Source organism: Platalea leucorodia, assembly GCF_965183815.1.
Source record: "Platalea leucorodia genome assembly, chromosome: 3".
Taxonomy (NCBI): Eukaryota; Metazoa; Chordata; class Aves; order Pelecaniformes; family Threskiornithidae; genus Platalea; species Platalea leucorodia.
Genome location: NC_138825.1, coordinates 74,825,908 through 74,834,506, shown reverse-complemented (window position 1 = coordinate 74,834,506; position 8,599 = coordinate 74,825,908).

Below are 8,599 nucleotides of genomic sequence, written 5' to 3'. Positions count from 1 at the left end.
GCTTACAGATCTGCATCCCAGTCTGCAGACTGGCTTTTGTGGGTCTGATTCTCTGAGCTCCCAGGCACCATATTCAGACATCCTAAATTCTGCCTAAGCCCGTGTTTCCTCATGGTAGTGCTAAGCTCTCAGAGGCCTCTTGCTGACAGGCCTCAGAGGCCTGTCTTGCTGTGGGCTCAGGACAAGGCTGGAATGGAGGCCACCTGAATACAACTCTGATAGCTCTCTGTATGAGGCTCTTACTACCTTAAGAGAAGGGGGTGCCTAGAAGTTAGACACTGCAATGCCATTCCTACATCACCCTTGTCAATGTATTACCTCCTTTCTTGCCAGATGTCTAATAAAATAGTCTGTGGAATGATATCCTCATAGATCAGTTTTAAAATAAAATAAAACTCTCATATTCTAAAGAGGAAAAATCCCGAGCTATTAGCTAGTATTACAGAAAATAAGAACCATGCAGTGTTATAGCTAGGAAGAACGTATGAGACTGTATCAGAAGAATTCTGGATTCAGCAAAAAACAAAAATAGATATTGCCGGAGACACTGTATTTAGCACTTTTATTGTTCCCTAAGAGAAATACTTCAATAATTATCCTTTATCTGAATCCTGTCATTCAGAGAAGAAAGATAATTTTCAAGGTAGGGTAAAAATAACGATCTGCATAAGCTGTTTCTGAATCCTTCTTGTCTCCAGGGAAGCACAGGTAATGCACAATTATGCATACTCTTCTCTGCAGAAACTTCAGTGGTAGATTACTGATGGAGAAAAGGAAACAAACCCAGGCTTTAGAGAGAATCACATGGCGAAACTCAAGCCAACTGAAATACTTCCACTCTTTACGCACATTTTCCTTCTGGAGCACTATTCTTACAAGTAGTATATTTTCATTTACCTAAATGCAGATTGTTTGCCTTTCCCTTTTAAAATTACGCTCAGACTTTGTTTCACCCATTTGCAATTCCTTGTTGCATACTTTGTTGTGTTCTTTGTTAGGTGGTACTTCATTACCTAGCCTAAAAGACTAAAAATTATCAACCACGAGATAAAATTATGTTAGTATTGATCAGATTTCCCTGTATATTTAAAACAGAGCAAATGTGCTGCAAAGGACTTCTCAGCCACTCAGATAATCAGAAGCTTCTGTAAACAAAATTCTTTTTGCTATAACTATCAAAACATTAATTCGGGAAAGCTGGAACTGAATAAGTGGAGTTAACCTGTATTTGCCCTTCTCTTTACACATACATATATTTACAGAAAGTTTCTGTCTCTTCTGGTTGTGAAGATAACCTTTCAAGTATAAACTGAGGGGAATGCTGGCTTGAGTCTGGAGCCAAACACATGGAAACAATAACACTAGACATAAGCTGCCTTCATTCATCTCAGTGGGATGCTAGCAATGAAGTCTGCTTGTGACAATGTAAAAGCCAGACTCGTTAACTATTTCACTGCTGCATTTTAGTAACAGAAAATCTAATGCAGCTGATCTATCCATCATAACCTGATAGTCTTTTCCTTTGAAAGGATATGCCATGTAATACAACTATGTATTTGAAATGTATGTAACCCATATTTACTTTTGCCTTGACCAGACTACACTTTATTTGACTGTTTTAATAACGGGTGTTCTGCATGTCAGCATCTGCTCTGTACTAAATGCAGAATAAAATCCTTTCTTGAATAAGTTTTCTTGTTCAGGGAACCTTTTTTCCCAAGGTTTTCTTTCTTTTTTTCAAAGGACAGCTGTGGCTGAACAATCCAAGGACTAAACTTAATCATCTTAAAGGCATAGGGACAGATACATCCATCCAAATGTCTGTCCTGTGTTTTTTCCAGAGAGCAGTGTGTCAGTTCATATAGAGAGGGAATGAACATGGTGCACTCAGTCAGCAAACAGGGGCTTGGTCAAAGGAAGTTTTCTCTGGTTCCTTATAGCATTCACTAACAGGATCTGCAGGATCTGAACTCAGTCTGCCTTAAACCTCTATTGACTGGGGTCTTTGGCTGTAGCTACTAAGGTGGGAAGAGTGAAGTATGACAAACTTCATGGCTGAGCAGGAAGCTCCTGTGGCAGAAAAGAAATGTTAGGGCAATGTGCTTTGTAAAAGAAAATAACTTCTGTTTACAATGAAGTGCATCATAAGAAGAAGCAACTGCCAGTTGCCCTGTCTCTGCCGTACCCATGGAGGCATCTGCTCTTTCACTCTGTCTGCTTCAACTGGAAGCAAGGGCCGCAGCTGGGGACAGGAGCAGCAGTTCTTATCGTCTTTCTCCAGTTTGTATTGCGATTGACAGGAAACAAACATATTTACTAATATCATCCTTTTATGTTATTTACTCTCTGTTGCTATCTCTGTCCTCTTTCCTCTGTCCCTTGCAAGGGAAATGAAGCTAAAAGGGAACATGATAGCATCACTCTAAGGACGGGGCTGGGTAATAACATCAGAAGGATACAAGAATTTGGAGTAGTTAACATTATATCGGGTTAAAAAAAATGCATCCTGGATTTCTAAGAGATGCTGACTCTTCTTAATGATGAAGAGTCAATCCTATATGGTGTCTTGCAGTTTGTTCCTAAGAAATCCTCAATAATCCTTTGCTTCGTTCTTGGCCATTGATTCCAGTTTTGTGAAATGTTCCATCCAACTCAGTCCCACAGGAAAATGAGGAGAGGTTTTCTTGATTTCAGTGGATTTGTGATCAGGAGATACTAATGGCTGTGTGGAAGTCTGTGCAAAAATGCTGGCTTTTGCTGAACCCCATGAAGCTGAACATGTCGTAGCAATAGTAAGAAACATTTGAAATTATTTAGTCTTATCAGAGACATCTGGTACATTGGGTCTTGTTTCCAAAAGTTGCAAGTTCTTTCTTTAGAAATTTTCCTTCAGGAAAACTGCACTTTCTCCCCATCAAACTGTTTAACATATTTCTTAATGATTACACATAAATGTTGTGGCATTCTCTTTGTCCAGCTGCAAGCTGCTGTATTTCAGAAAGTGTTTAGGTCTGTAGCAAGCATTTATAGAAGAAGTTTACTTTCTTAGAAGTATCACGTGTCTAATTGTTTTTTCAAGCACAAAACATAATTGTGATCATTGTTTAGTTCTGGGTTTGTGTTTTTGTGAAGGCTGTTGTTGGTGGGCCTGGAGGAGGTTCTTCAAGTTGGATGGGAGGTTTAGGAGATTCCCTGTTCTCTTTTTTCATCTTTTGGTCTTTATATGTCACTCTCTGAAGACACATCCCCTGAATCCACTTTAGCATACTGCTTTACACACATTAAAAAGTGAACGTCTGGATGACTGGGGAAGATCAGGGAGGTAGAAATGGGGTATGATGCCTTCTTGCACTCAGGCTAGTTAAGTCCTACCCCTCCAGCAAACCACTCGGAGCTCTTAACTAAGTGAGGGCTCTTCAGTAGCTTATGTGAAATATGTGGGATGTGCTCAGCCTAACTCCCAGGGGAAATATGTCTATCTGAAAAACACATGCTCCTTTTCACTCCCTCCCTCAACACAGACAGGCAGCTTGCTGGGACAGGGGGCTGTAAGATTTTACTTCCAGCTGTGATCTCTGTACGGGGATTTGATGGGTGGGTGATCCTGTTCTCGAGCTGCCTAGGGGCTCGTTGCTCACATGCAAACCATGGAGAGGAGCAGCAGCTTTATGAAATAAGCTGAAGCAGCTCGAAATGTCTGGTATTGAGCACAGCCTGTTCAAAGCAGAACATGGGTATACTGATGGCACAATATGGATTTATATCTATTGTTTTCTTTCAAATGCCTCCTAGTGCTCTAGGTGGAGAACAGAAACTGTCATTTCGTAAACATTAAAACCACATTGTTCATTTAAATGGGTAAATGCAGGCACAAATATCAATCCTACTAGCACAGACTTACTAGCCTCACACCATGTATAAATACAGTTTCATACCATTTGCAAGAAATATTGTATTCCCTGAGTGCCAGCTTTGCTATTATGTTACTGTTATATACCTGGATAAAATGCCAGTGCTGACAATGTTGGGAAGGTTCATACCTGTTAAACTGTCAATCAGTAAGTGATTTTGTTGTCAATCTGGATGCTGCTGAAAAGAGCCAGATCGACAGGCTTATTCCATTTCAGCTTTCTTTTTTCTGTTTTGTACTTTCTCTCTCAGTTCTTTTACTGGGCTTATAGGAAATTAAACTGTAAACTTGTCCACCTAAAAGACTTTCTTATAACAGTGCAGTCCTGGCTGAAACAACAATTTCCAATTTGATTGTGTTGGGAGAGCAGCATGTTTGTGCACATGTACACGCACACAGACACAGACACACACACACACACACGTATGGATGACTAAAATCTCATCCATAATACTGTGTTTTTTCCTATTGCTGCGATGGGAATAGTAAAAACCTTCAATTTCCCTGTAGACCATTCAATAAGGCAAATATGGCAATGTGGTGTTTTGCTTCAGTCTCTCTAACCTTGCCTGCAAATGTGGTTTGTCTTCAGCAGTGAAACACCTACCACTTTCTCTCAGGGTGGAAGGAATTTAAAGCTCTGGAAGTTTTGGAGCTGTTTTTCTCAGGAAGATGAACATCATCAGAGGGAAGTACTTCGCCTTCCAACATAACCAGGTTTGGCTAAATTAATTTTTTCTACTTCTGTCCACCTCAGCTGCTTGGGTTTCCATCCCTTCTCCAGCACCGACATGGACATGTACAGAAAGGGTTGCTGCCTGGGAGGGGCACGTTGGGGGACACCTGGGGGCCAAGGGTGGCACCAGGACCTTCTGCAGATATTACTGCCACAGGTAATATCCACCCCCTCATGAAATTAAAAGCAGGAAGATGTAAAAATGGGCTGCAACATACGTAACTCCAATTTTTCATAGCGAACAGGCATTTTCTAAGCCTCTTTTGCTAATGGTGATTCTTGTACAAGGGAGTGTCTTCAATTTATAGGGCAGATTTTGGCCGTGGTGTGGGTATGGCTGGGATTAAAGGAAAAGGCTTGGCACTTCAGAGGCTGGTCAGCTGCAATACGCAGTTCCCAGGGCTCATAAGCAACAGGGCTTTGATCCAGAAGGGCATATTTTAGGGTAACATGACGTTCCTCTATTTCCACATGAAAAACAGAATGAAGACTCTTTAATGGAGGAAACTGTAGCCTGCCTCAGACTTCTTCATTTTCAGCTAAATCAGGGGCACACACAGTTTGAAAGGCCAAAGTCAGTAAAACTTCATAGTTACTGAAATCTTTGAAATCCTCCTCTCATGTCCTTGTAGAGATAGGGAACATTTCCTGTCACCTATGTGTAGATAGCCCTTATATGGGAAAAAAAATGAAAGAAGCAATAAAAATAAATCCTCTGTTGGGATCTGCGTACAACAGAGTTTGTGCCTACAGTTTAAATGTTTGTTTCTGTTTACCTAAATAAAAGCAGAACTGTGACAAGCTCTTTAAAGTGTGAATATTGTACACTCCTGGGATGTTGTAAAGAACTATTGAAGCTGTTAGCTTTTCTCCAAGCTCAGTGTTATTCCATAAAGACTGAGGATGGCATTCTGGTCCCTGAGGGGGGGAACTGTGATAAGCTACTATATTTTATTCTTTTGAAAAGAAAATAATGAAAAAATTCCATCACACCTTTGGGTCAGTTTGACAGCCAATCAATGGTAATGGTTCAGTTTCCTTGTAGTTATGTGGCCTGGCACATTATAATGTCAAATCATAGTCACTGGATTTCAAAGTTGGTTTTCTAGATTTTAATCAGTATAAGAAACAAATTGGGCTTATTACTTTTAATACCAATTTATCTGTAACTCCCCATTCAGTGTCATATGTATACTCTTGTTTTATGTTTAAAGACCTCTCTAGATAATTTGGTCGCTGCTTTAGCAATTATGAGGTGTGAAAGCCTTCTTTTAAATTCAACACATGGACATTAGATGACCAGCGTTCTCATCACATGTGTCTAACCATTACAGTCCCTGTTTAGCAGATGAGACATGTGGCCAGATGCATAGGTGAACTTCAATAGCTCAGAGAGAGCCTGGTGGTTACTGAACCCACCAGGGCAACTTAGATTTCAGCCTTATTCCAAAATCTACTTAGTACTCTCTGTTTAGTAGACTAGTGTCAAAAGGAGAAAATAAATACACTCCAGTTTAATAGGAGAGCTGACTTCAATCTCCACCATGCCCAATTTAAAGGTTTGAAACCTCTAAAGATTGGCATGACGAGTGCAAGATGCCACTCATTTCTCACTCCTTTGTGTGGGAATAGCTTTACTCTGAGCACCCCTAGAAACTGGAAGCCAGATAGGGTAGTGCTTTGTCTAAGGTACAGGTTTACAGTTATCATTAAGCTACTCAGCACTGCTGAATGCTGGGCAATTTGCCTCCAGCAGAAATGGGGAAGCTAGGATTTTTTCTGGAAGAAATTTAGGAATTAAGAGACTTAAACCAACTGCTTATATACAAAGAAGCAGAATGGTCATTTTTACAAACGCTCACTGCAGCTTCCTGTCTTGCAGAAATACGTGCAGCAGTATTAATGCACATGGACCCAGAAGTGTTCCCTGCTCAGCCTCAAAAATGAGGCTACTCATGTCTAAGTAATTAGCTGTATTCCTGCAGAACATACAGTCAGGCGTTCAGAGTCACTGTGCCAGACTCTGTCCTAGGGGAAGGAGACAAAATGTAATGGAAGGGAGATAGAAAGAGCCATGCTGCCACGCTTTTCTACTTTTTTATGTCTCTTTTTGGAACGTTTGCACATAAAATCTTGCTTCTCTCACATCTCCCCTAATCCACATCACAGTGCAAATCAATGGCCATGAGGTGGGCTGGATAGGGGAAACCAGAAATATGACACAATTCTTCTTCAGGTAGGGCCATTGACCACCAGAAGAGACAGTCGAAGAGAAGATGGCTCTCTACTTTGTGATGTCTCCCAGTCAAGCCTGGAGGTCTTTCTGGAAGACTCGCATTGGCTTTGGCATCACTCATGTGACTCTGCAGTGAGTCAGTTTAGAAACCTAAATTTACAGAAAGCTGACCTATGTGGGAGAGCAAACAGGTTACTCTCTGCTTCAGTCCCTACAGTGTGGGCTTACTGAAGGGTGAGATGTATGCCAGAACCAGTGCACATGAAGGATGTGGAGGACTACATCGCCAAGCAGAGCAGCAGAGGAGCGATACGTGCATGACTACAGCTCAACTACAGCAATTGGCTCAGCTCAGCTAGGCTGTAACAATGTAGTTTTGGTGACCGTGACCACTGATTCCAACTTCAGATTGTTTATGGAATTTCAGTCCAAATTGTAAGTCATATTTGCAATTTGTTCTTGAGATTTCCAACCTCCAGTGATCTAAATGGAACACAGGCCAAGGGAATATCTTGAAAGTCCTAACAGAGCAAGACTCCAAGCACTTGAAGCACCATTCTCGTTAAAGTTGCTGGAAATACTGATTTGAGTCCAACTTTTCACAAAGTTCAGATGCATCCAGAGCTGACTTTTACTTTCATGATCATCTCAGCTGCAAAGAATATAAAAAAGCAAGGAAGTTGTTCCATGCAACATTCTCTCAGGCAATAGAGCCAATACAAGAGATTCCCAGATATAAGAACTCCCCAGCCCTAACTGCTTATTCCTATGCTCAATCTGCACTTTATTGCTGTTACTGTTCTGTTTATAGGGCTGTGCAATAAACCACGTTAGTGAAATGATCCCATTTATACAGAAGCAAACAAGCAACTGCTTTGTTGAAAGAGAGAGGAAAGTGAGAATCTCTTAATGAAACAATTTGATTAACAAAGGAACAGAACAGAACAACCACGGCAACAAAACCAGTCTCTGTGGATGCTTAAAATAACCAAACTAACTCAGATTATTTCATAGGATGTTCTGTCAGTGTAGCCCTGGAACATGCCACAGATGAAGGGACAGTGAAACATTGTTCAGGGGATAGAAGTGAGTTTGAGAGAACAGCGAGAACTGAAGGACAGTGGGACACAGTTTTGCTACTTGAGAAACAGTAATGTGGACTGACACCTGATGTAAAGGATCAGAAATAGGTTAGAAACTTAGTAAAGTCTTGATAAAATCACTCCTTTTGGACTCTAACATTATAGCACAGATTCATACTTGAGCTTAGGAGTGCTTGTCTCACAAGTCCTAACCCAAGTGATGATCAGGTAGACAAAGGTAGATTTGATCCAGTGAAAGAAGCAGAGGAAATAAATTCATTCAGCATTGTACCAAACTTCTGCACGTGCTTAGTATAAGTCTCCTTTCTCAGGGATAGGTCAGGTTGAAAATAATGATCTTTTGTAAGAAATTCAATTTTTACTCTTCAGATTTTACCCACATGATTTGTCTGGAAAAGACTGTCACACTGTTATTTGATTTTTACTAGTTTATTGTTTTCTGGATTTTGGGGCATTTTTTAATTAATGAGAAACATGTCCCTTTGATTTTCCCATGAGTGGTCTCACATCAAGCTGTGAGAGAGAACATATGTACAACTTTGTTATTATTTCAAGTGACAGAAACAGATCAAACTCAGAAAGTTACTGCTTTTTTCAAATAACAGTATGCCAGC